Source organism: Chiloscyllium punctatum, chromosome 13 (assembly GCF_047496795.1).
Source record: "Chiloscyllium punctatum isolate Juve2018m chromosome 13, sChiPun1.3, whole genome shotgun sequence".
Lineage (NCBI taxonomy): Eukaryota > Metazoa > Chordata > Chondrichthyes > Orectolobiformes > Hemiscylliidae > Chiloscyllium > Chiloscyllium punctatum.
This window is the reverse complement of record NC_092751.1, coordinates 24,091,879-24,118,834: the sequence shown is the minus strand read 5'-3', so window position 1 is coordinate 24,118,834 and position 26,956 is coordinate 24,091,879.

Below are 26,956 nucleotides of genomic sequence, written 5' to 3'. Positions count from 1 at the left end.
TCTCTCTCTCACCCCTCCCTCTCTCTCTCGCCCCTCCCTCTCTCACCCCCTGTCTCTCGTCCCTCTCACACTCTCTCTCGCTCCCTACCTCTCTCTCTCGTCCCTCTCACTCTCTCTCTCGCACCCTCCCACTCTCTCTCGTCCCCCTCTCTCTCTCTCTCTAGCCCCCTACCCTCTCTCTCTCTCTTCCCCCTCCCACTTTCTCTCTCGTCCGCCACCCCTCTCTCTCTCGTCCCCTCTCTCTCTTTCTCGCCCCACTTCCATCCTCTTTCGCCCCCTCCTTCTCTCTCACTCTGTCGCTCTCGCCCCTTCCCTCTCTCTCTCGCCCCTTCTCTCTCTCTCACCCCCTCGCTCTCTCTCTTGCCCCCTTCCTCTCTCTCTCGCCCCCTTCTCTCTCTATCTCCCCTTCCCTCTCTCTCTCGCCCCTTCCCTCTCTCTCTCGCCCCCTTCTCTCTCTCTCTCACTCCCTCGCTCTCACCCTATCCCTCTCTCTCTCACCCCATCCCTCTCACTCTATCGTCCCCTTCCTCTCTCTCTCTCTCTCACCCCCTCCCTCTCTCTCTACCCCCTGCCTCTCCCTCTGTCGCCCCGCCCTCTCTCGCCCCCTCCCTCTCTCTCGTCCCTCTCTCTCTCTCTCACCTACGCCCTCTCTCTCATCCCCATCCCTCTCTCACTCTCCCTCCCTCTCTCTCTCGCATCCTCCATCTCTCGCTCGCCCCCATCCCTCACTCGCACGCCCCTCTATCTCGTCCCTCTCACTCGCTCTCTCGCCCCCTCCATCTCTCTCTCTCACGCCCCCTCCCTTTTTCTCTCATCGCCCTTCCTCACCCTCTCGCCCCTTCCCGCTCTCGCTCTCACCCTTTCATTCTCTCTTTCTCACCACATCCCTCTCTCTCACTCGCCCTGTCTCCCTCTCTCACTCTCTCTCGTCCCTGCCTCTCTCTAATTCGCCCCCCTCGCTCACTCTCTCTCATCCCCTCCCTCTCTCTCTCGCCCACGCCCTCTCTCTCTCATCCCTCTCCTTTTCTGTCCCATCCCCCTCCCCTCTCTCTCTCTCGTCCTCTTCCCTCTCTCTCTCTCGTGAACCTCCCTCTCTCTCTCGCCGCCTCCCTCTCTCTCTCGCCCCCTCCCTCTCTCGCCCCCTGTCTCTCGTCCCTCTCACTCTCTCACTCGCCCCGCTCCCTCTCTCTCTCTCGTCCCTCTCTCTCTCCTTCTCCCCGCCCTCTCTCTAGCCCCCTACCCTCCATCTCTCTCGTCCCCCTCCCACTTTCTCTCTCATCCACCTCCCCTCTCTATCTCGTGCCCTCTCTCACTTTCTCACCCCACTGCCATTCTCTCTCGCCCCCTCCTTCTGTCTCACTCCCTCTCTCTCTCTTCCCCTTCCCTCTCTATCGCGCCTTCCCCCTCTCTCTCCCCCCCTTCTCTCTCTCTCTCGCCCCCTCGCTCTCCATCTCGCCCCCTTTCCTCTCTCTCTCTTTCTCTCTCCCTCCCTCGCTCTCATCCTATCCCTCTCTCTCACCCCGTCCCTCTCTCTCTCGTCCCCTCCCTCCACCTCACTCGCGCCCTCCCTCTCCCTCTCGTCCCTCTCTCTCTCTCGACCACGCACTCTCGCTCTCATCCCCCTCCCTCTCTCTCTCTCGTCCCCCTCTCTCTCTCTTGTCCCCCTCCCCTTTCTCTCCCGCCCCCTCCATCTTTCTCTCGCCCCTCTTTCACTCTCTCTCGCCCCCTCCCTCTCTCTCTCACACCCTCTCTCTCTCGCCCCCTCCCTCTCTCTTTTGCCCCCTTCCCTCTCGCTCTCACCCTCTCCCTCTCTCTCTCGCACCATCCCTCTCTCTCTCTCTAACCCCATCCCTCTCTCTCACCCCATCCCTCTCTCTCGCCCCCTCCCTCTCTCTCTCACTCGCACTCTCTCTCGCCCCCCTTCCTCTGTCTCTCGCCATCTCTCTCTCTCGCTCTCACCCCATCCCTCTCTCTCTCACCCCCTCCCTCTCGCTGTCTCACCCCCTCCCTCTCTCTCGCCCCTCTCACTCTCTGTCTCTCGCCTGCCTCGCTCTCTCTCTCTCGCTCGCCTCGCTATCTCTCTCTCTCGCTCCCTCCCTCTCTCTCGTCCCTCTCACTCTCACTCTTGCCGCCTCCCTCTCTCTCTGTCTCGCACCCTCCCTCTCTCTCTACCCCTCCCTCTCCCTCATCCCGCTCTCTCTCTCGCCCACGCCCTCACTCCCCCCTCCCTCTCTCTCTCGCACCCTCCCTCTCTCTGTCTCATCCCCTGCTACCCCTCTCTCGCCCCCACCCTCTCTCTCTCATCCCTCTCTCTCTCTCGCCCACGCCATCTATCTTATCCCCCTTCCTCTCTCACTCCCCCCTCCCTCTCTCTCTCGCACACTCCCTCTCTCTGTCTCATCCCCTCCCTCTCTCGCTGGTCCACTCCTCTCCCCTATATCATCCACATCTCTCTTGGCGCCCCCCTCGCCCCTCTCCCTCGCCCTCTCGCCCCCCTCCATCTCTTGTCCCCGTCCCTCTCGATCTCACCCCCTCCTCTCTCTCTCACACACACACTCCATCTCTCTCTCGCCTGCCCACCCGCTCTCTCTCTTACCCCCGTCTCTCTCTCTCACCACGTCCCTCTCTCTCTCTCTCTCGCACACTCCCTCCCTCTCGCCCGCCCACCCTCTCTCTCTCTCACCCCCGTCTCTCTCTCTCACCCCTCCCTCTCTCTCTCTTGCACACTCCCTCTCTCTCACCCCATCCCCCTCTCTCTCTCTCTCTCTCGCACACTCCCTCTCTCTCTCGCCCGCCCAACCTCTCTCTCTCACCCCCCCTCTCTCCCCCTCCCTCCCTCTCTCTCGCCCCTCCCTCTCTCTCATTCCCCTCCCTCTCTCTCGTGCCCCTCCCTCTCTCTCTCTTGTGACCCTCCCTCTCTATCTCTCCCCCTCCCTCTCTCTCTCACTCCCTCACCTCTCTCGCCCACACCATCTCTTTCTCGTTCCTCTCCATCTCTGTCACGCCCCCCTCTCTATCCCTCTCTCGCCCCTCCCCCTTCCCTCTCTCTCTCTTGACCCCTCCCTCTCTCTCTCGACCTCTCCTTCTCTCTCTCTGATCCCCTCCCTCTCTCTCTAGCCCCTTCCGCTCTCTCTCACCCCTCCCGCTCTCTCTTTCTCTCTCTCCCTTCCGCTACCTCTTACCCCCTCACGCCCTCTTTCTCGTCCCCTCCCCGACTCTCTCTCGCCCCCTCCCTCTCTCTCTCTCTCTCTCGCCCTCTCCCTCTCTTTCTCTCCCCCCTTCATCTCCCTCTCTTTCTCGCCCACCTCCCTCTCTCTCTTGTCCCTCTCTCTCTCTCGCCCCCGCTCTCTCTGTCACTTGTTCCCCGCCCACTCTCTCTCATTCCCATCCCTCTCTCTCGTCTGCTTCCGTCTCTTTCTTATCCTCCTCCCACTCTCTCTCTCGCCCCTCCCTCGCTCTCTCTCCCCTCTCCCTCTCTCTCGCACGTGATCTCTCTCTCGCCTGCCCCACTCTCTCTCGCCCCGCTCCCTCTCTCTCTCTCGCGCCTGCTCTCTCTCTCGCCCCCTCCCTCTCTCTCTCGTCCCCTCCCTTTCTCTCTCGTCACCATTGCTCTCTCTCTCTCGCCCCTTCCCGCTCTTGCTCTCACCCTTTCACTCTCTCTCTCACCCCATCGCTCTCTCTCTCACTCGCCCCGACCCTCTTTCTCTCTCTCCTCCCTGCCTCTCACTCTCTTGCCCCCCCTTGGTCTCTCTCTCTCGCCCCACTCCCCCTCTCTCTCGTCCCTCTCACTCTATCTCTCGCCCCTCTATCTCTCTCGCCCACGCCCTCTCTCTGTCGTCCCTCTCCCTCTCTGTCCCGTCGCCCTCCTTCTCTTTCTCTCGTCCCCTTCCCTCTCTCTCTTGCCCCCTCCCTCTCTCTCTCGCCCCCTCCCTCTCTCTCTCGCCCCCTCCCTCTCTCTCTCGCCCCTTCCTCTCTCACCCCCTGTCTCTCGTCCCTCTCACTCTCACTCTCGCTCCCTCCCTCTCTCTGTCATCCCTCTCACTGTCTCTCGCCCCCTCCCACTCTCTCTCGTCCCTCTCTCTCTCTTCCCCCTCCCACTTTCTCTCTCGTCCGCCTCCCCTCTCTCTCTCGTCCCCTCTCTCTCTTTCTCGCCCCACTTCCATCCTCTTTCGCCCCCTCCTTCTCTCTCACTCTCTCTCTCTCTCTCTCTCTCTCGCCCCTCCCTCTCTCTCTCCCCTTCCCTCTCTCTCGCCCCTTCCCCCGCTCTCTCGCCCCCTTCTCTCTCTCTCTCTCACCCCCTCGCTCTCTCTCTTGCCCCCCTTCCTCTCTCTCTTTCGCTCTCTTCCTCCCTCTCTCTCTCACCCTATCCCTCTCTCTCTCCCTCACCCCATCCCTCTCACTCTATCGTCCCCTTCCTCTCTCTCTCTCACCCCCTGCCTCTCCCTCTCTCGCCCCCCTCTCTCTCTCGTCCCTCTCTCTCTCTCACCCACGCCCTCTCTCTCATCCCCATCCCTCTCTCACTCTCCCTCCCTCTCTCTCTCGCACCCTCCCTCTCTCTCTCGCACCATCCATCTGTCGCTCGCCCCATCCCTCGCTCGCCCGCCCCTCTCTCTCTCTCGTCCGTCTCACTCGCTGTCTCGACTCCTCCATCTCTCTCTCTCTCGCTCCCTCCCTCTCTCTTGTCCCTCTCACTCTCTCTCTACCTCTCTCGCCCCCTCCATCTCTCTCACGTCCCTCTCTCTCTCGCCACTCCCTCTCACTCTCCCAGCCCCTCCCTCACTTTTGCCCCCTCCCACTCTCTCGCCCCGTCCCTCTCTCTCGCCCACGCTCCCTCACAATCTCTCTCTCACCACCTCCCTCTCTCTCTCTCTCGCCCCACTTTCTCTTTCTCTCTCACCACAATCCTCCCTTTCTCTAGCCATCCCTCCCTCTCTCTCTCGCCCTGCTTTCTCTTTCTGTCTCAACCCCTCCCTCTTTTTTGCCCCCTCCCTCTCTCTCGCCCCGTCCCTCTCTCTCGCCCCCTCACTCTCTCTCTCACCCCCTCCCTCTCTCTCTCTCTTGCCCCCTTTCTCTTTCTCTCTCACCACCACCCTCCCTTTTTCTAGCCACCGCTCCACTCTCTCTCGCTCTGCTTTCTCTTTCTCTCTCGCCCCTCCCTCTCTTGCTCTCAATCCGTTCCTCTCTCTCACCCCATCCCTAGCTCTCTCTCTATCATTCGCAACCACCCTCTCTCTCTCTCGCCCCCTGCCTCTTTCTAACCCCCTTCGCTCACTCTCGTCCCTCTCCCTCTCTCTCCCGTCCCCCTCCCTCTCTCTCTTGACCCCCTCCCTCTCTCTCTCTCTCTCTCTCGCCCCCTCCCTCTCTCTCTCTCGCCCCATCAATCTCTCGCTCGCCCTCACCCTCCCTCGTCCCCTCACTCTCTCTGTCTCTCGCCCGCCTCGCTCTCTCTCTCTCGCCCCCCTCGCTATCTCTCTCTCTTGCTCCCTCCCTCTTTCTTGTCCATCTCACTCTCTCTCTCACCCCCTCCCTCTCTTGCTATCAACCCGTTCCTCTCTCTCTCACCCCATCCCTAGCTCTCTCTCTCTCTCATTCGCACCCTCTCCCTCTTTCTCCCGTCCCCCTCCCTCTCTCTCGACCCCCTCCCTCTCTCTCTCGCCCCCTCCCTCTCTCTCTCGTACCCCTCCCTCTGTCTCTCTTGTCTCCCTCCCCTCTTTCTCTCTCAACCTCTCCCTCTCTCTCTCACCCCATCCCTCCCTCTCTCTCTCTCTAGCCCCCATCGCTCTCTCTCTCTCGCCCCACTCACTCTCTCTCTCTCGCCCCCTCCCTCTCTCTCTCACCCCATCTCTGTCTCTCTCTCTCTCACCCCGTCCTTCTATCTCTCTCGCCCCCTTCCCTCTCTCTCATCCCCCTCGCTCTCTCTCGCTCACCCCCCTCGCCCCTCCCTCTCTCTCTCTCACCCCTCCCTCTCTCTCTCTCTCCCCCTCCCTCTCTCTCTCTCGTCCCTCTCCCGCTCTCGCCCCCTCCCTCTCTCTCTCGTCCCTCTCTCTCTATCACCCACGCGATCTCTCTCGTCCCTCTCCCTGTCTGTCCTGTCCCCTGCCTCTCTCTCTCGTCCCCCTCTCTCTCTCTCTCGTCCCCCTCACTCTCTCTCTCACCCCCTCCCTCTCTTGCGCCCTCCCTCTCTCACCCCCGCCCTCTCTCTCGTCCCTCTCTCTCTCTCTCGCACACGCCCTCTCTCTCTCACCCACTGCCTCACCCTCTCTCGCCCCCTCCCTCTCCCTCTCGCTCCCTCCCTCTCTCGCTCTCACCCCATCCCTCTCTCTCTCGCCCCCTCCCTCTCACTGTCTCGCGCCCTCCCTCTCTCTCGCCCCTCCCACTCTCTGTGTCTCGCCCGCCTCGCTCTCTCTCGCCGCCCTCGCTATCTCTCGCTTTCGCCCTACTCCCTCTCTCTCTCGTCCCTTTCACTCTGTCTCTCACCCCCTCCCTCTCCCTCTCTCGCCCCCTGCCTCTCTCTCTCGTCCCTTTCTCTCTCCCCCTTCCCACGCTCTCTCTCTCATCCCGTCCCTCTCTTACTCCCCCCTCCCTCGCTCTCTCACGCCCTCCCTCTCTCTTTCGCCCCCTCCCTCTCTCGCTCGCCCCCTCCCTCTCTCACCCGCCCCTCTTTCTCGTCCCTCCCTCTGTCTCTCTCGCCCGCTCTATCTCTTTCTCTCGTGCCCCTCCCTCTCCCTCTCTCGTCCCCTCATTCTCTCTCTCATCCCTCTCTCTCTCGCCCCCACCCTGTCTCTAGTACCTTTCTACCTCTCTCTGTCTCGTCCCCCTCCCACTTTCTCTCTCATCCCCCTCCCCTCTCTCTCTCATCCCGTCTCTCTTTCTCTCGCCCCCATTCCACGCTCTCTCGCCTCCCTCCACTCTCTCGCCCACTCCCTCTCTCTCACTCGCTCTTTCTCTCGCCCCCCTTTCTCTGTCTCTCGCCCTCTCCCTCTCTCGCTCTCACCCCATCCTTCTCTCTCTCTCTCTCAATCACACCCCATCCCTCTCACTCTCGCACCCTCCCTCTCACTGTCTCGCCCCCTACCTCTCTCTCGCCCCTCTCACTCTTTGTCTCTCGCCCGCCTCGCTCTCTCTCTCTCTCACCCCCCCTCGCTATCTCTCTCTCTCGCTCCCTCCGTTTCTCTCTCGTCGCCACTCCTCTCTCTCTCTCGTCCCTTCCCGCTCTTGCTCTCAACCTTTCACTCTCTCTCTCTCTCACCCCATCGCTCTCTCTCTCACTCGTCCCGACCCTCTTTCTCTCTCTCGTCCCTGCCTCTCTCTCTCTTGCCCCCCTCGGTCTCTCTCTCTCGCCCCCCTCCCCCTCTCTCTCGTCCCTCTCACTCTATCTCTCGCCCCTCTCTCTGTCGCCCACGACCTCTCTCTGTCGTCCCTCTCCCTCTCTGTCCCGTCCCCCTCGCTCTCTTTCTCTCGTCCCCTCCCTCTCTCTCTCTCGCCCCTCCCTCTCTCTCTACCCCTCCCTCTCTTTCATTCCGCTCTCTTACTCGCCCACGCCCTCACTCCCCCTCTCTCTCTCTCTCTTGCACCCTCCCTCTCTCTGTCTCATCCCCTCCCTACCCCTCTCTCGCCCCCACCCTCTCTCTCATCCCTCTCTCTCTCGCCCACGCCATCTCTCTCATTCCCCTTCCTCTCTCACTCCACCCTCCCTCTCTCTCTCGCACCCTCCCTCTCTCTGTCTCATCCCCTCCATCTCTCGCTGGTCCACTCCTCTCCCCCTATATCACCCACATCTCTCTTGGCGCCCCCCTCGCCCCTCTCTCTCGCTCTCTCGCCCCCCTCCATCTCTCGTCCCCGTCCCTCTCTATCTCGCCCCATCCCTCTCTCTCTCTCGCACACTCCATCTCTCTCTCGCCCGCCCACCCTCTCTCTCTCTTACCCCCCGTCTCTCTCTCTCACCCCCTCCCTCTCTCTCTCTCGCACACTCCCTCCCACTCGCCCGCCCACCCTCTCTCTCTCTCTCACCCCGTCTCTCTCTCTCACCCCTCCCTCTCTCTCTTGCCCCTCCCTTTCTCTCTAGCCCCATCCCTCTCTCTCTCTCTCGCACACTCCCTCTCTCTCGCCCCATCCCTCTCTCTCTCTCGCACACTCCCTCTCTCTCTCGCCCGCCCAACCTCTCTCTCTCACCCCCCTCTCTCACTCTCCCCCTCCCTCTCTCTCTCTCTCGACACTCCCTCTCTCTCGTTCCCCTTCCTCTCTCTCGTGCCCCTCCCTCTCTCTCTCTTGTGCCCCTCCCACTCTCTCTCTCCCCATCCCTCTCTCTCACTCCCTCACCTCTCTCGCCCACGCCCTCTCTTTCTCGTTCCTCTCCCTCTCAGTCACGCCCCCTCCCAATCCCTCTCTCGCCCCTCCCCTTCCCTCTCTCTTTCTCTTGACCCCTCCCTCTCTCTCTCGATCTCTCCTTCTCTCTCTCTGATCCCCTCCCTCTCTCTCTCACCCCTTCTGCTCTCTCTCACGCCTCCCGCTCTCTCTCTCCCTTCTGCTACCTCTTACCCCCTCACGCCCTCTTTCTCGTCCCCTCCCCGACTCTCTCTCGCCCCCTCCCTCTCTCTCTCTCTCTCTCTCGCCCCCGCTCTCTCTGTCACTTGTTCCCCGCCCTCTCTCTCTCATTCCCATCCCTCTCTCTCGTCCGCTTCCGTCTCTTTCTTATGCTCCTCCCACTCTCTCTCTCTCGCCCCTCCCTCGCTCTCTCGCCCCTCTCCCTCTCTCTCGCACGTGATCTCTCTCTCGCCTGCCCCACTCTCTCTCGCCCCGCTCCCTCTCTCTCTCTCGCACCAGCTCTCTCTCTCGCCCCCTCCCTCTCTCTCGCCCCGCTCCCTCTCTCTCGCGCCGCTTCCCTCTCTCTCTCGTCCCTTCCCGCTCTTGCTCTCAACCTTTCACTCTCTCTCTCACCCCATTGCTCTCTCTCTCACTCGCCCCGACCCTCTTTCTCTCTCTCGTCCCTGCCTCTCTCTCTCTTGCCCCCCTCGGTCTCTCTCTCTCGCCCCCCTCCCCCTCTCTCTCGTCCCTCTCACTCTATCTCTCGCCCCTCTCTCTGTCGCCCACGACTTCTCTCTGTCGTCCCTCTCCCTCTCTGTCCCGTCCCCCTCCCTCTCTTTCTCTCGTCCCCTTCCCTCTCTCTCTTGCCCCCTCCCTCTCTCTCTCGCCTCCTCCCTCTCTCTCTCACCCCTCCCTCTCTCTCTCGCCCCTCCCTCTCTCACCCCCTATCTCTCGTCCCTCTCACACTCTCTCTCGCTCCCTACCTCTCTCTCTCGTCCCTCTCACTCTCTCTCTCGCACCCTCCCACTCTCTCTCGTCCCTCTCTCTCTCTCGCTCGCCCCCTCCCTCTCTCGCCCGCCCCTCTCTCTCTCGCCCGCTCTATCTCTTTCTCTCGTGCCCCTCCCTCTCCCTCTCTCGTCCCCTCATTCTCTCTCTCATCCCTCTCTCTCTCTCGCCCCCACCCTGTCTCCAGTCCCTTTCTACCTCTCTCTGTCTCGTCCCCCTCCCACTTTCTCTCTCATCCCCCTCCCCTCTCTCTCTCATCCCGTCTCTCTTTCTCTCGCCCCCATTCCACGCTCTCTCGCCTCCCTCCACTCTCTCGCCCACTCCCTCTCTCTCACTCACTCTTTCTCTCGCCCCCCTTTCTCTGTCTCTCGCCCTCTCCCTCTCTCGCTCTCACCCCATCCTTCTCTCTCTCTCTCTCTCACTCACACCCCATCCCTCTCACTCTCGCACCCTCCCTCTCACTGTCTCACCCCCACCTCTCTCTCGCCCCTCTCACTCTTTGTCTCTCGCCCGCCTCGCTCTCTCTCTCTCTCGCCCCCCTCGCTATCTCTCTCTCTCGCGCCCTCCCTCTCCCGCTCTCGCCCCCTCCCTCTCTCTCGTCCCTCTCACTCTCTCTCTTGCCGCCTTTCTCTCTCTCTCTCACCCCCTCCCTCTCTCTTGCCCCGTCCCTCTCTCTCACCCCCGCTCCCTCACTCTCTCTCTCTCACCCCCTCCCTCTCTCCTGCCCCCCTTTCTCTTTCTCTCTCACCACCACCCTCCCTTTCTCTAGCCACCCCTCCCTCTCTCTCTCTCTCCCTGCTTTCTCTTTCTTTCTCGCCCCCACACTCTCTCTCTTACCCCCTCTCTCTCTATCTCTCTCGCCCCGCTCCCTCTCTATCTCTTGACCCCTCCCTCTCTCTCTCACCCCCTACCACTCTCTCTCGCCCCTCCCTCTCTCTCTCTCTCTCACTCCGTCTCTCTCTCGCCCCCTCCTTCTCTCTCTCGCCCCATCCCTCTCTCTCTCGCCCCATCCCTCTCTCTCTCACCCCCTTCCTCTGTCTCTCGCCCCCTCCCTCTCTCGCTCTCAACCCATTCCTCTCCCTCTCACCCCATCCCTAGCTCTCTCTCTCTTATTCGCACCCTCCCCCTCTCTTTCTCGCCCGCTCTATCTCTTTCTCTCGTGCCCCTCCCTCTCCCTCTCTCGTCCCCTCATTCTCTCTCTCATCCCTCTCTCTCTCGCCCCCACCCTGTCTCCAGTCCCTTTCTACCTCTCTCTGTCTCGTCCCCCTCCCACTTTCTCTCTCATCCCCCTCCCCTCTCTCTCTCATCCCGTCTCTCTTTCTCTCGCCCCCATTCCACGCTCTCTCGCCTCCCTCCACTCTCTCGCCCACTCCCTCTCTCTCACTCACTCTTTCTCTCGCCCCCCTTTCTCTGTCTATCGCCCTCTCCCTCTCTCGCTCTCACCCCATCCTTCTCTCTCTCTCTCTCTCACTCACACCCCATCCCTCTCACTCTCGCACCCTCCCTCTCACTGTCTCACCCCCTACCTCTCTCTCGCCCCTCTCACTCTTTGTCTCTCGCCCGCCTCGCTCTCTCTCTCTCTCGCCCCCCTCGCTATCTCTCTCTCTCGCTCCCTCCCTCTCCCGCTCTCGCCCCCTCCCTCTCTCTCGTCCCTCTCACTCTCTCTCTTGCCGCCTTTCTCTCTCTCTCTCACCCCGTCCCTCTCTTTTGCCCCCTCCCTCTCTCTTGCCCCGTCCCTCTCTCTCACCCCGCTCCCTCACTCTCTCTCTCTCACCCCCTCCCTCTCTCCTGCCCCCCTTTCTCTTTCTCTCTCACCACCACCCTCCCTTTCTCTAGCCACCCCTCCCTCTCTCTCTCTCCCTGCTTTCTCTTTCTTTCTCGCCCCCACACTCTCTCTCTTACCCCCTCTCTCTCTATCTCTCTCGCCCCGCTCCCTCTCTATCTCTTGACCCCTCCCTCTCTCTCTCACCCCCTACCACTCTCTCTCGCCCCTCCCTCTCTCTCTCTCTCACTCCGTCTCTCTCTCGCCCCCTCCTTCTCTCTCTCGCCCCATCCCTCTCTCTCTCGCCCCATCCCTCTCTCTCTCACCCCCTTCCTCTGTCTCTCGCCCCCTCCCTCTCTCGCTCTCAACCCATTCCTCTCCCTCTCACCCCATCCCTAGCTCTCTCTCTCTTATTCGCACCCTCCCTCTCTCTCTCTCGACCCCCTGCCTCTCTCTCTCACCCCCCTTGCTCACTCTCGTCCCTCTCCCTCTCTCTCCCGTCGCCCTACCTCTCTCTCTCGACCCCCTCCCTCTCTCTCTCTCTCGCCCTCTCCCTCACTCTCTCGCCTCATCAATCTCTCGCTCGACCCCACCCTCCCTCGTCCCCTCACTCTCTCTGTCTCTTGCCCCCTCCCCCTCTCTCTCTCTCTCTTGCTCGCCACCTCCCACTCTAACCCCTCCTCATTCTCCCCCCCCTCTTGACCCTCAGTCTCTTTCACTCGTCCCCCTCCCTCTCTCTCTCATCCCCTCTCTCTCTCTCGCCCCCATTCCACTCTCTCTCGCCTCCCCCCACTCTCTCGCCCACTCCCTCTCTCTCTCACTCGCTCTCTCTCTCGCCCCCACGCACTCTCTCTCACGCCCTTCCTCTGTCTCTCGCCCTCTCCCTCTCTCGCTCTCTCCCGCTCCCTCTCTCTCACCCCATCCCTCCCTCTCTCTCACCCCCTCCCTCTCTCTCGCCCCCTCACTCTCTGTCTCTCGCCCCTCTCACTCTCTGTCTCTCGCCCCCCTCGCTATCTCTCTCTCTCGCCCCCTCCCTCTCTCTCATCCCTCTCACACTCTCTCGCCGCCTCCCTCTCTCTCTCTCTCTCGCACCGTCCTCTCTCTCTCTCGCACCCTCCCTCTCCCTCTCTCGCCCCTCCCTCTCTCTCGTCCCTCTCTATCTCTCGCCCACTCCCTCTCTCTCTCATCCCCATTCCTCTCTCTCTCTCTCGCCCCCTCCCTCTGTCGCTCTCACCCTCTCCCTTTCTCTCTCTCACCGCCTCCCTCTCTCTGTCGCCCCCCTTCCTCTCTCTCTCACCCGCTCCCTCTCTCTCACCCCATCCCTCTCTCTCTCACCCCCTCCCTCTCTCTCCTGCCCCTCCCTCTCTCTCGCCCCCCTCGCTATCTCTCTCTCTCGTCCCCTCCCTCTCTCTCTCGTCCCTCTCTCTCTCTCGCCACCTCCCTCTCTCTCTCTCGCCCCCTCCCTCTCCCTCTCTCGCCCCCTCCCTCTCTCACTCTCGTCCCTCTCTCTCTCTCTTGCACATGCCCTCTCTCTCTCTCATCCCCCTCCCTCTCTCTCTCTCTCGTCCCCCACCCTCTCTCTCTCTCGTCCCCCTACCCTCGCTCTCTGGCCACCTCCATCTCTCTCTCGCCCCTCTTCCACTCTCTCTCGCCCCCCTCGCTATCTCTCTCTCGCCCCCTCCCTGTCTCTCTCATCCCTCTCACACTCTCTCGCCGCCTCCCTCTCTCTCTCTCTCTCGCACCCTCCCTCTCCCTCTCTCGCCCCTCCCTCTCTCTCGTCCCTCTCTATCTCTCGCCCACTCCCTCTCTCTCTCATCCCCATTCCTCTCTCTCTCTCTCACCCCCTCCCTCTCTCGCTCTCACCCTCTCCCTCTCTCTCTCTCACCCCATCCCCCTCTCTCTCTCATCCTCCTCCCTCTCTCTCTCATACACCTCCCTCTCTCTCTCCTCCTCCCTCTCTCTCTCGCCCCCTCCATCTCTCGCTTGCCCCCTCCCTCTCTCTCTCTGTCTTTCGCCCCCTCCCTCTCTCTCTCTCGCGCCCCCTTCTTCTCCCTTTCTCGCCCATTCCCTCTCTCTCTCGCCCCCGTCCTCTCTCTAGCACCCTTCCCTCCCCCTCTCTCTCGTCCCCCTCCTACTTTCTCTCTCACCCACTCCCTCTCTCTCTCGCCAACTCCATCTCTGTATCCCCCTCCCTCTATCTCTAGTCCCCTCGCCATCTCTCTCGTCCCCTCTTCCTCTCTCTCGCTCTTTCCCTCTCTCGCTCTCACCCTCTCCCTCTCTCTCTCACCCCATCCCTCTCTCGCTCTCACCCTCTCCCTCTCTCGCTCACCCCATCACTCTCTCTCTCTCTCTCACCCCATCCCTCTCTCTCTCGCCCTTCCACCTCTCTCTCTCTCCCCCCTCCCTCTCTCTCTCTCATTCCCCTCCCTCTCTCTCACTCGTCCCCCTCCCCACTCTCTCCTGCTCCCTCCATCTCTCTCTCACCCCTCTTCCACACACTCTCCCCCCTCCCCTTTCTCTCACTCCCACTCTCTCTCTCTCGCCCCCTCCCTCTGTCTTTTGACGCTTCCCTCTCTCTCTCACCCCCTTCCTCTTTCTCTCTCCCCCTCCCTCTCTCTCTCACCCCATCCCTCTCTCTCTCACCCCCTCCCACTCTCTCCCTGTCATTCCCCTCCCTCTTTCTCTCTCGTCCTCCTACCCCTCACTTTCTCTCTCTCTCTCTCTATCGTCCCCCTCCCCTCTCGCTCCAGCCCCCTCCATCTCTCTCTGGCCCCTCTTCCACATTCTTTCGCCCCCTCCCTCTCTCTCTCTCACTCCCACTCTCTCTCTCGCCGCTCCCTCTGTCTCTCGCCCCCTCCCTCTCTCTCTCTCACCCCTTCCCTGCTCTCTCTCTTGCCCCCTCACTCTATCGCTCTCACCCTCTCCCTCTCTCTCTTACCCATCCCTCTCTCTTCTAACCCCCTTCCTCTCACTTGCCCTCCTCGCTCTCTCTCTTGCTTGCCCCCCTCCCTCTCTCTCTCGTCCCTCTCAATCTATCTCTTGCCCACTCCCTCTGTCTCTCGCCCACACCCTCTCTCTCTCACCCCTTCCTCTCTCTCTCGCCCCCTCACTCTATTGCTCTCACTCTCTCCCTCTCTCTCTCACCCCATCCCTCTCTCTCTCTCACCCCCCTTCCTCTCTCTTGTCCTCCTCGCTCTCTCTCGCTTGCCCTCTCTCTCTCTCATCCCTCTCAATCTATCTCTCGCCCACTCCCTCTGTCTCTCGCCCACACCCTCTCTCTCTCTCGCTCCCTTCCTCTCTCTCTCGCCCCCTCACTCTCTCACACTCATCCTCTCCCTCTCTCTCTTACCCCATCCCTCTCTCTCTCACCCCATCCCTCTCTTTCTCTCGCCACCTCCCTCTCTCTCTCTCGCTCCCTCCCTCTCCCTCTCTCACCCCTTCCGTCTCTCTCTCATCCCTCTCCCTCTCTGGACCACGCCCTCTCTCTCTTGTCCCTCTCCCTCTCTGTCCCGTCCCCCTCCCTCTCTCTCTCTCGCCCCCTCCCTCTCTCTCGCCCACTCCCTCTCTCTCTCTCTCTCTCACCCCCTCCCTCTCTCTCTGTCTCGCGCCCCCTCCTTCTACTTCTCTCGCCCCCTCCCTCTCTCTCTCCCCCTCCCTCTCTTTCTCATCCCCCTCCCTCTCTCTCCCCCTCCTCTCTCTCTCCCGTCCCCCTCCTCTCTCTCTCCTGCCCCCTCCATCTCTCTCTCGCCCCTCTTCCACTCTCTCTTGTCCCCTCCCTCTCTCTCTCACTGCCACTCTCTCTCTCGCCACCTCCCTTTGTATCTCGCCCCCTCCCTCTCTCTCTCGCCCCCTTCCTCTCTCTCTCGCACCCTCCCTCTCTCCCTCTCACCCTCTCCCTCTCTCTCTCAACCCATCCCTCTCTTTCTCTCACCCCATCTCTCTCTCTGTCTCGCCCCCTCCCTCTCTCTCTCGTCCCCTTCCTCTCTCTCTTGTCCCTTTCACTCTCTCTCTCGCTGCCTCCCTCTCTCTCTCGTCCCCCCTCCTCTCTCTCTCGCACCATCCCTCTCTCTGTCTCTCGCCCCCTCCCTCTCCGTCTCTCGCCCCCTCCCTCTCTCTCTCGTCCCTCTCACTCTCGCCCACGCCCAGTCTCTCTCGCCCCCTCCCTCTCTCTCTCTCGCCTCCGCACTCCCTCTCTCATCCCCCTCCCTCTCTCTCTCCCCCCCTCGCTATCTCTCTCTCTCGCCCCCTCCCTCCCTCTCTCTCTCGTTCCTCTCACTCTCTCTCTCGCCCCCTCCCTCTCCCTCTCTCGCCCCCTCCCTCTCTCTCTCTCGTCCCTCCCTCTCCCTCTCTCGCCCATGCCCTCTCTCGCATCCCCCCTCTCTCTCGTCCCCCTCCCTCTCTCTCTCTCGTCCCCGACCCTCATTCTCCAGCCCCCTCCATCTCTCTCTCTCGCCTCTCTTCCACTCTGTCTCGCCCCGTCCCTCTCTCACACCCTCTTTCTCTCTCTCGCCCCCTCCCTTTCTCTCGCCACCTCCCTGTCTCGCTCTCACACTCTCCCTCTCTCTCTCACCCCATCCCTCTCTCTCTCTCTCTCTCTCACACCCCATCCCTCTCTCTGTCACCCCCCTCTCTCTCTCGCCCCCTCTCTCTCTTTCGCCTCCCTCCCTCTCTCTCCCCCATCCCTTTCCCTGTCTCGCACCCTCCCTCTCTCTCGCATCCCTCTCTCTCTACGCCCACTCCCTCTCTCTCTCGCCTCCTCCCTCTCTCTCACCCCACTCGCACTCTCTCGCTCGCCCCCTCACTCTCTCTCTCTCTCTCTCTCTCTCGCCCCCCCGCCCTCTCTCTAATCTCTCTCACTCTATCTCTCGCCCCTCGGTCTCTCTCTCGACCCCTTCCTCTCTGTTGCTCCCCTCGCTCTCTCTCTCTCACTCTCCTCGCTCTCTTTCTCTCGCCCTCTCTCTCGTCCCACTCACTCGATCTCTCGCCCCTCACTCTCTCTTTCCCCCTCCCTGTCTCTCTCTCTCTCTCGCCCCCTCCCTCACCCGCTTTCGCCCCTTACCTCTCTTTCATCCCTCTCTCTCTCTCTTGCCCACTCTCTCTCTCTCATTCCCCTCCCTCTGTGTCGCATCCCCTCTCTCTCTCGTACCCCTCCCTCTCTCTCTCGTACCCCTCCCTCTTTCTCTCCTCCTCCCTCTCTCTCTCGCGCCCTCCATCTCTCGCTCGCCCCCTTCCTCTCTCGCCCCCCTCTCTCGTCCCCCTCACTCTCTCTCTTGCCCCCTTCCTCCCTCTCTCTCTCTCTCTCCCTCCCTCTCTCTCTCGCTCTCGCCCCCACCCTATCTCTCTCTCGCCCCCGCCCTCTCTCTCCCTTCCCTCTCTCTCTCTCTCGTCCCTCTCACTCTGTCTCTCGTCCCCTCCCTCTCTCTCTCTCGCCCCCTCCCTCTCCCTCTCTCGCTCCCTTCCCTCTCTCTCACTCGCCCCCTCCCTATCTCTCGTCCCCGCCCTCTCTCTCCCTTCCCTCTCTCTCTCTCGCCCATGCCCTCTCTCTCTCATCCCTCATTCTCTCTCGGTCCCTCACTTTCTTTCACCCCCCTCCCTCTCTCTCGTCCCTCTCACTCTGTCTCTCGCCCCCTCCCTCCGTCTCTCTCACCCCCTCCCTTTCTCTCTCATCCCCTCCCTCTCTCTCTTGCCAACTCCCTCTCTCTCTCGTCCCTCTCCCTCTCCTCTGCTCACTCGCTCTCTCTCGCCCCCAACCTCTCTCTCTCTCATTCCCCTCCCTCCCACTCTCTCTCGTTCCGCTCCCTCCCTCTCTCTCGTCTCCCTCCCTCCATCTCTCTCTCGTCTCCCTCCCTCCATCTATCTCTCGCCCCCTCCCTCTCTCTCCCTTCCCTCACTCTCTCTCGCCCCCTCCCTCTCTCGCTTGCCCCCTCCCTCTCTCTCTCTCGCCCCCCGCCCTCTCTCTCTCGCCCTCTCCCTCTCTTGCTCTCACCCTCTTCCTTTCTCTCTCACACCATCCCTCCCTCGCTCTCACCCTCTCTCTCTATCTCAACCCATCCCTCTCTCTCTCTCGCCCCCCCTCTCTCTCGCCCCTTCCATCTCTCTCGCCCCTCCCACTATTGCTCGCCCCCCTCCCTCGTGCTGTCGCCCTCTCCCTCTCTCTCGTCCCCCCTCCCTCTCTCTCTCGGCCCCTCAATCTCTCTATTGCCCTCCCTTTCTCTCTATCTCGCCCCCTTCACTCTCTCTCTCGCCCCCTCGAACACGCTCTCACACCTCTCTCTCTTACCCCCTCCCTCTCTCTTTCGCCCCTCCCTCTCTCTCTCGCCCCCTCCCTCTCTCTCTCTCCCTTACCCCCTCCCTCTCTCTCTCGCCCCCTCCCTCTCTCTCTTGGCTCCTGCCTCTCTCTCACACCCCCTCCCTCTCTTTCTCACCCCCCCTCTCTCTCTCTCACTCCCCTCCCATTCTCTCTCACCCTTCGCGCTCTCTCTCGCCGCCTCCCTCTCTCTCTCACCCCCGACCCTCCATCTCCTACCCCTCCCTCTCTCTCTCATCCTTCTCCCTCTCTCCTGTCTCCTACCTCTCCCTCTCTCACTCCCCCTCCCTCTATCTCTCCCGTCAACCTCCATTTCTCTCTCTTGCGCGCCCTCCCATTCTCTCTCTATTCCCCTCCCTCCCTCGCTTGCGACCCCCTCCCTCTCTCTCTCAAAATCCTCCCTCTCTCTCTTGCCCCTCCTACCTCTCTCTCTTTCGTCCCCCTCTATCACTCTCTCTCATCCCCTCCCTCTCTCGTCCCCCTCCCTCTCTCTCTCGCACTCCCTTCATCTCTCTCTCGCACGCCCTACCTCTCCCTCTCGTCCCCCTCCCTCTATCTCTCGCCCCCCTCCCTCCCTCCCTCTCTCTCGCCTCCTCCCTCTCTCTCTCTCGACCCCTCCTTCTCTCTCTCTCTCTTGTCCCTCTCCCTCTCTCTCTCGTCCCCTCCCTCTCTCTCTCGCCCGCCCTCTCTCTCTCACCCGTCCTCTCTCTCTTGCCCACCCTCCCTCTCTCTCTCAACCCGGCCTCTCTCTCACCCCCCACCCTCTCTCTCACCCCTCCTTCCTCTCTCTCTCACCCACTCCCCCTCTCTTGCCCCTCTCTCTCGCCCTCCTCCCTCCCTCTATCGTCCCCCTCCCTATCTCTCTTTCGTCCCCTCCCTCTCTCTCTCGCCCCTCCCTCTCTCTCTCTCGCCCGCCCTCCCCCTCTCTCTCTCTCGACCCCTCCTTCTCTCTCTCTCTCGACCCCTCCTTCTCTCTCTCTCTCTTGTCCCTCTCCCTCTCTCTCTCGTCCCCTCCCTCTCTCTCTCGCCCGCCCTCTCTCTCTCACCCGTCCTCTCTCTCTCTCTCTTTCGTCCCCTTCTATCAGTCTCTCTCATCCCCCTCCCTCTCTCGTCCCCCTCCCTCTCTCTCTCGCACTCCCTTCATCTCTCTCTCGCACGCCCTACCTCTCTCTCTCGTCCCCCTCCCTCTATCTCTCGCCCCCCTCCCTCCCTCCCTCTCTCTCGCCCCCTCCCTCTCTCTTGCCCGCCCTCCCCCTCTCTCTCTCGACCCCTCCTTCTCTCTCTCTCTCTTGTCCCTCTCCCTCTCTCTCTCGTCCCCTCCCTCTCTCTCTCGCCCGCCCTCTCTCTCTCACCCGTCCTCTCTCTCTCGCCCACCCTCCCTCTCTCTCTCAACCCGGCCTCTCTCTCATCCCCCTCCCTCTCTCTCTCTCACCCCTCCTTCCTCTCTCTCTAACTCACTCCCCCTCTCTCTTGCCCCTCTCTCTCGCCCTCCTCCCTCCCTATCTGTCGTCCCCTCCCTATCTCTCTTTCGTCCCCTCCCTCTCTCCCTCGCCCCTCCCTCTCTCTCTCTCTGTCACGCCCCCTGACTCTCTCTCTCTCTCGCCCTTGCTCTCTCTCATACAGTCTCTCACTCTCTCTCTCTGTCTCTCTCTCTCTCTACCTCCCTCTCTCGACCCTCTCTCTCTTCTCACCTCTATCTCTCTCTTCCCTCCTCTATCTCTCTCCAGCCATCCCGCTTTCTCTTGCCCCCATCTCCCAACCCCTATCTCTCTCTCACCTCCCCTATCTCTCTTGCCCCTTTGTCTCTCTCTCTCTCGTCGCCCCTCTCTCTCTCACCACCTCCCTCTCTCTCTCACCCCCTCCCTCTCTCACTCTCAACCCCTCCCTCCTTCTCTCTCGGCCCCTCCCTCTCTCTCTTTCGCTCCCTCCCTCTCTCTCCCTAGCCTCCTCCCTCTCTCTCGCTCCCCTCCCTCTCTCTCACGACACCCCCTCTCCCTCTCTCTCTCTCTCTCTGTCGCTTCCTCCCTCTCTCTCTCGCCTCCTCCCTCTCTCTCTCGCTCACCTCCCTCTCTCTCTCTTACCCTACCGTCTCTCTCTCACCCCCTTCCCTCTCACTCTCCCGCCTCCCGTGCCTCTCTCTCGTCCCCTTCCCTCTCTCTCTCTCGCCCCTGCCCCTCTCTCTCTCCCCCTTCCTCCCTCTCTCTCTGTTGCCCCCCATTCTATCCCTTGCACCCTCCCTCTTTCTTTCTTATCCCCCCTCCCTCTCTCTCTCTCTCTCACCCCCTCTCTCTCGTACCTCTCTCTCTCTCTCATCCCCTTCCCTCTCCCTCTCGCCCCCTCCGTCCCTCTCCCTCTCGCCTCCCCTTCACCCTCCCTCCCTCTCTCTCTCGTCCCTCTCCGTCTCTCTCTCACCCCGTCCCTCTCTCTCTCGTCCCCTTCCCTTTCTCTCTCTCACCCCCTGCCTCTCTCTCTCCCCCCTCGCTCACTCTCTCTTGCCTTCGCCCCCTCTCTCTCGCCCCCTCCCTCTCTCTCACACCCACTCCCGCTCTCTGTCTCGGTCCCCCTCCCTCTCTCTCTCGTCTCCCTCCCTCTCTCTCTCCTCCCCCTCTCTCTCTCGCCCCCTCCCTCTCTTTCTCTGACCTACCACCTTCTCTCTCGCTCTCATCCCCCTCCCGCTCTCTCATACTCTCCCTCTCTCACTCTCTCGCCCGCCCTCCCATTCTCTCCCTCATCACCCTCACTCCCTCACTCTTGCCCCACTCGCTCCCTCTCTCTCACCACCCTCCTTCTCCCTCTCACCCATCTCGCTCTCTCTCTCTCACGATCCTCCCCCTCTCTCTTGCCCCTCCCTCTCTCTCTTGATTCCTCCCTCTTTCTCTCTCTCACCCCCCTCCCTCTCTCTCTCTCGCCCCACTTCCCTCTCTCTCTCACGCCACGTCCCTCTCTCTCGCCACCAGTCTCTCGCCCCACCCTCTCTCTCTCGCCCCCTCCCTCTCTCTCACTCCCCCTTTTTCTCTCTCTCACCCCCTCCCTCTTTCTCGTCCCCGTCCCTCTCTCTCTCGTCCCCCTCCCTCTCTCTCTCGTCCCCCTCACTCTCTCTCACACCCCCGTCCTCTCTCTCTCTCAGACCCCTCCCTCTCTCTCTCGTCCCCCTCCCTCTCTCTCACCCCCTTTCCTCTCTCTCTCGTCCCCCTCCCTCTCTCTCAACCCGTTCCCTCTCTCACACTCTCGTCCCCCTCCCTCTCTCTCTCGTACCTCCCTCTCTCTCACCCCCCTTCCTCTCTGTCTCTCGCTCCCCTCCCTCTCTCTCTCACCCCCTCCCTCTCTCTCTTTCGCTCCCTCTCTCTCTCACCACCCCCTCTCTCTCTTGTCCCCTCCCTCTCTCTCGCCCGCCCCTCCCTCTCTCTCACTCACCTCCCTCTCCCTCTCTCAAACCTTCCCTCTTTCTCTCTCTCACTTCCCTCCCTCGTTCTCTCATGCCCTCACTCTCTCTCTCACCCTCTCCCTCTCTCTCCCACCCTCTCCCTCTGTCTCTCACCCCTCCCTCTCTCTGTCTCGCTCCCCTCCCTCACTCTCTCTTTCGCCCCCTCCCTCTCTCTCTCTCGCCCCCTCCCTCTCTCTCTAACCCCCCTCCCTCTCTCTCTCGCCCCCTCCCTCTCTCTCTTTCCCCCTCCCTGTTTCTCTCTCATCCCCCCTCTCCCATCCCCCTCCTTCTCTCTCTCTCGCACCCCCTCCCTCTCTCTCTCGCCCCCTCCCTCTCTCTCAACCCCTCCCTCTCTCTCACCCCCTCCCTCCCTCTCTCATACCCCTCCCTCTCTTTCACCCAATTCTCTCTCTCTCTCGTCCCCCTCCCTCTCTCTCTCGCCCCTCCTTCTCTCTCACCCCTCCCTCTCTCTCTCGTACCCCTCCCTCTCTCTCTCTCTCGGCCGCCCTCCCTCTCTCTCTCACCCCGTCCCTCCCTCACTTTCGCCCCCCTCTCTCTCCCTGTCGTCCCCCTCCCTGTCTCTGTCTCGCCCCCTCCCACTCTATCTCGCCCCCCTCCTTCTCTCTCTCTCTCTTTTGACACCTCCCTCTCTCTCTGTAGTCCACTCCCTCTCTCTCACCCCCTCCCTCTCTCTCTTACCCCACCTCTCTCTCTCTCTCTCGCCCCCTCCCTCTCTCACTCTCGCCCCCCTCTATTGCCCCCTCCCTCTCTCTCTCATCCCCTCTCTCTCTCTTTTGACCCACTAACTGTCTCTCTCTTGCCCCCTCCCTCTCTCTCTCACTCCCCCCTCTGACTCTCTCTCACCCCCTCCCTCTCTCTCTCTCAGACCCCTCCCTCTCTGTCAAACCCCTCCCTCTCTCACACGCTCGTCCCCCTCCCTCTCTCTCTCGTCCCCCTCCATCTCTCGCTCACCCCCTTTCCACTCTCTCAAACCCCCCTCCCTCCCTCTCTTTCCCGTCCCCCTCCCTCTCTCTCTCATCCCCCTCCCTCTCTCTCTCTCACACCACCTCCCTCTCACTCTCCTGCCACCCTCCCTCTCTCTTTTGCCCCCTCCCTCCCTCTCTCAACCCCTCCGTCTCTCTCTCTCTGTTGCCCCTCACTCTCTCTCTCTTGCGCTCTCCCTCTTTCTTTCTCATCCTCCCTCCCTCTCTCTCTCGCCCCCTCTCTCTCGTACCTCTCTCTCTCTCTCTCATCCTCTTCTCTCTCTCGCTCTCGCCCCCTCCGTCCCTCTCTCTCGCCCCCCTCACCCTCCCTCCCTCTCTCTCTCTCGTCCCCCTCCGTCTCTCTCTCACCCCGTCCTTCACTCACTCGTCCCCTTACCTCTCTCTCTCTCGCCCCCTGCCTCTCTCTCTCCCTCCCTCTCTCTCTCGCCCCCCTCTCTGTCTCTCTGGCCCCACCCTCTCTCTCTCTCGCCCCCTCCCTCCCTCTCTCTCTCGCCACCCTCCCTCTCTCTCTCTCATCCCACCTCCCTCTCTCTCTCTCGCTCCGACTCGCTCTTTCTCTCGCCTCCCCTCCCTCTCTCTCTTTCCCCCTCCCTCTTTCTCTCTCATCCCCTCCCTCTCTCTCCCGTCCCCCTCCTTCTCTCTCTCTCTCACCCCGCTCCCTCTCTCTGTTGTACCCCTCCCTCTCTCACACACCCCTTCCCTCTCTCTCTCACCCCCTCCTCCTCTCTCTCACCCCTACTTCTCGATCACGTCCACTCCCTCTCTCTAGCTTCCTGTCTCTCTCGCCGTCCTCCCTCTCTCTCTTGCGCCCACCTGTCTTTCTCAACCCCCTCCCTCTCTTTCTTGCCCCTCCCCCTCTCTCTCGCCCCCTCCCCCTCTCTCTCTCGCCCCCCTCTGTCGCCCACCTCCCTCTCTCTCCCTCACCCCTCCCTCCCTCTCTCTCACCCCTCTCCCTCTCTCTCTTACCCCTCCTTCTCTCTCTCTCAGCCCCCGTCGCTCTCCCCCTCGCCCCCTCCCTCTCTCTCTCGCCCCCTCTCCCTATTTCTCTAATCCCCCCTCCCCCTCTCTCTCATCCCCCTCCCTCTTTCTCTCTCGCCTGCCCTCCCATTGTCTCTCTCATCCCACTCCCTCTCTCTCGCCCCCTCCCTCTCTCTCACCCCCTCCCTCTCTCTCACCCCCTCCCTCTCTCTCTCTCACCCCCTCCCTCTCTCTCTCTCGCCCCCATCCCGCTCTCTCGCCCGCCTCCTCCTCTCTCTCTCGCCCCCTCCCTCTCAATCTCTCGCTCGCTCCCTCCCTCCCTTTCTCTCTCGCCTGCCCCCTCCCTCTCTCTCGCCCTCTCACACACCCCTCTCACCTTTGTGCCCTTCCTCTCTCTCACCATCTCTCTCTCTGTCCCATTCTCTCTTTCATCCAATCTTTCTCTCTCTCTCTCTACCTCCCTCTCTCGACCCTCTTTCTCTTCTCACCTCTATCTCTCTCTCTTCCCTCCTCTATCTCTCTCCAGCCATCCTGCTTTCTCTTGCCCCCATCTCCCAACTCCTGTCTCTCTTTCGGCCCCTCATTCTCTCTCTCTCTCTGCCCTGTCGTTTTCCCTCTATCTCGCCTTCCCTATCTCTCTTGCTCCTTTCTCTCTCTCGTCGCCCCTCTGTCTCTCGCTGTGTCTTTCTCCCTCTTGCCCCCTCCCTCACCCCTCTCTCAGTCTCACTCTCTCTCTCGCCACTCTCTCTCATTATCTCCTCCCGTGTCTCTCCCTCACCCTATCTCTCTCTCTCTCTCCCTTCTCGCTCTCCCCCTCCCTCGGTATCTCTCTCTTCCAACCTCCCTCTCTTTCCCTCTGACTGAATCTCTCTCCCTCCTGTCCCTCCCTCCCTCCCTCTTTCTCTGACATACTCTGCCTCCCTGATCCTTGTCTCTCCATCTGACCCAGAGACTGGGGGTGTTTGGGGGTCAGTCTGCGTGTGGGGGGTGGGGGTGAGATGTGGGAGGTGGGGAAAATGTCGTAGAGATGGAATTGTGGGAGGGAGTTAGCGACAGCATGAGAGAGAGAGAGAGGGGAGAGGGAAAAGTGGAGGCAGGTGGAGAAACCGGGGTTGGGTGTGTGTGTGTGTAGAGAGAGGGGGGGTGAGGGAGAGGGTTGAGAAAGAGAGTGTGTGCTGAAAGTGAGAGAAAGAGAGAGAATTGAGGAGAAAGAGTAGGGGATAAGTAATGGGGAGGCCAGGCTGCAGTGGTGGGACAAAGGGAGTTAAACCCAGCTCCTGATCTAAGGGCGCGGTGCCCTCCCCTTCCCTGAGGACCAGGACTTGGGGCTGAGTCTTTCTCCAGCTCAGCTTCTCCAACACAAAGACACACAACAACATCGGTCACTCTGCTGCTCGGCATGCTTTAATCAACATTTTTATTGTTTACAAATGGAAGTGATGGATCCAGTCAGTGGGATGGTGTCTTTTCTCACCGGCCCCTGAGTTGTGAGAAACATTGAAATGTTTCCATGTAACCCCCCTTTGGGATTCGGATGGACAAACCAGCGCTACCCTCAGTCTGTTATCATAGCGACAGGCTGCTTCATCGCTGAAACACTGAACTGAAATGAGAAAATCCCGGATGGATTGATTAATGAGGGAATTTGATGGATGGATGGATTTGGGTGAAGGGATATTTCAGCACATTCTTTAGCTGCTGCCTGAACTTAGTCTGGGTCACGGCATAAATCGCGGTGTTTGTGCAGCAACTGAGGAGCTGCAGCATGAAGCCCATATCCTGCACAAAGAGATCGAGATACACAGTGGTATCCACAATCCCATACATCCGTCTCCATATAGAATACAGCATGAACGTTGACCATAATAGGATGAAATTGGCCGAGATCACAAACAGTAAAATGATGGATTTTTTTCGGTTTCTCATTTCAGTGTCAGACTGAGCGTCCCCATTGGTGTGAGCGCGGAGTCTCCTGCGGGCTCTGCTGGTCACTAAAATGTGTCTGACGGTGAGAACATTGAGCAGCAGAATCAGGAGAAATGGGACACACGGGGTTAGAATGTGGTGGAGGAACTCGATTGTGACCCAGACACTGGAAAATCGAACAGTGCCTGTTACATTACAAAACCAGGGGTCGTTCACCAACCGATACCGAGCCTCGAGCATAAAATACCAGGAAATGTTCTTTAAACAGCTCAGCACAGTCACTGCTCCCAGAACCACAGCCGCCGTTTTCTCACGGCAATATTTACTTTTCAGCTTCGGGCAACAAATGGCCACAAACCGATCAAAGGTGAAAGTGACGGTGAACCAGACAGAGCAGTCAGTGGCTGCATAAAGCAGGACGGCGTGGGTATTACACACGGGGACGGAGTACAGGAAATAAAACTGTTCCCGATAAACAATTGGAATGTGTCTCAGGATCAGGTCGAGGATAATGACCAGGAGATCCGCCGCTGCCATGGCCCCCAGGTAACGTCTGACGCATGGAGACAATCCACAATCTTTATAAAGCAGGACGTAGATGGTCACTACGTTAACTGTGAGGAAGGAAAACAAACCCATTATCCATCAGCCTGGAGGCAAAGGGACCCGTTTGATCGGGGACCCAGTGAGATTTTCATATGTGGAGATGGAATAACAAATGGGAATTTCGGAATTACTGACAAAAATGTGACTTAAACCACAAGAAACCCTCCCTCCCCAAACACACAGAGACACATCCATAAGGACAGATGGTTTCTAGAACATTCCCACACACTCGATCACTCGAGAGCAGACACAGGTCACTCCTTCCCAGTTCCTAATACGGAGGGTGGGAACGTTGCTATCCTGAAGGATTATCTCCCAGTTTCCTGAAGACAAACGGAGTTTGGGAATTTCTGTATTTCGGTCTAAATTGTGGTCGATCCTGTGTCATGGAGAAATGTAAACGCAGGGAAAACATATTCACCCCTTTAACTGCCTGAGGGGCCTTCGGAACAGTGTCTCCTTCTCCCTGGAACGGGATCTCTTCCCTCGGAATCTTATCGTTTGTTCAATTCACTGATGTCCGGCCGTTCACAAACAATGTCAGGGACAGAACGTTCCGGGGAATGTCAGTTATAGAATGTCAGGGACAGAATCTTCCGGGGAATGTCAGTTATAGAATGTCAGGGACAGAACGTTCCAGGGAATGTCAGTTATAGTATGTCAGGGACAGAACGTTCCAGGGAATGGCAGTTATAGAATGTTGGGGACAGCACGTTCCGGGAAATGTCAGTTATAGAATGTTGGGTACAGAACGTTCCAGGGAATGTCAGTTATAGAATGTTGGGGACAGAACGTTCCGGGGAACTCCTTGACCTGTCCATGACCTTCCCCCATCCTCTCTGACCTATCATCTCTCCCCCACCTCCGTCTCTCGATCACATTCCCAGCTCCCTTACCGCCGCCCCACCTCCTGCACCAGCCCCAGACCCCTCCCATTTATCTCTAAGCTCCCCGGCCCACAAGCCTCATCCCTGATGAAGGGATTATGCCTGAAACGTTCATTCACCTGCTCCCCGGATGCTGCCTGACCTGCTGTGCTTTTCCAGCACCACACTCCCAGTCAGGAAACAGTCCGACACCGTCATACTCACAGTGTATGATGGGTAATTTAGATTAGATTAGATTACCTACAGTGTGGAAACAGGCCGTTCAGCCCAACAAGTCCACACCGACCCTCCGAAGACCATCCCACTCAGACCCATTCTCCTACATTTACTCCTTCACCGAACACTACGGACAATTTCCCATAGCCAATTCACCCAATCTGCACATCTTTGGACTGTGGGAGGAAACCGGAGCACCCGGAGGAAACCCACGCAGACACGGGGAGAATGTGCAAACTCCACACGGTCAGTCGCCAGAGGCTGGAATTGAACCTGGGTCTCTGCCGCTGTGAGGTAACAGTGCTCACCACTGTGCCACCGTGCCGCCCATAATGTTTCATGAAACCCCATCACCATCCCTGGGTATATCCTGTCCCACCGGCAGGACAGACCCACCAGTGGTGGGGACACCCTGGGATACAGTCAGGGAAGGAGTTACCCTGCAAATCCCCAACATTGATTCCAGAACCCAGGAAATATCATGGTAACAGATCATGGTCAAGGAAGTCGCCTGAGGATGGTTGTCTCCTGCCCACC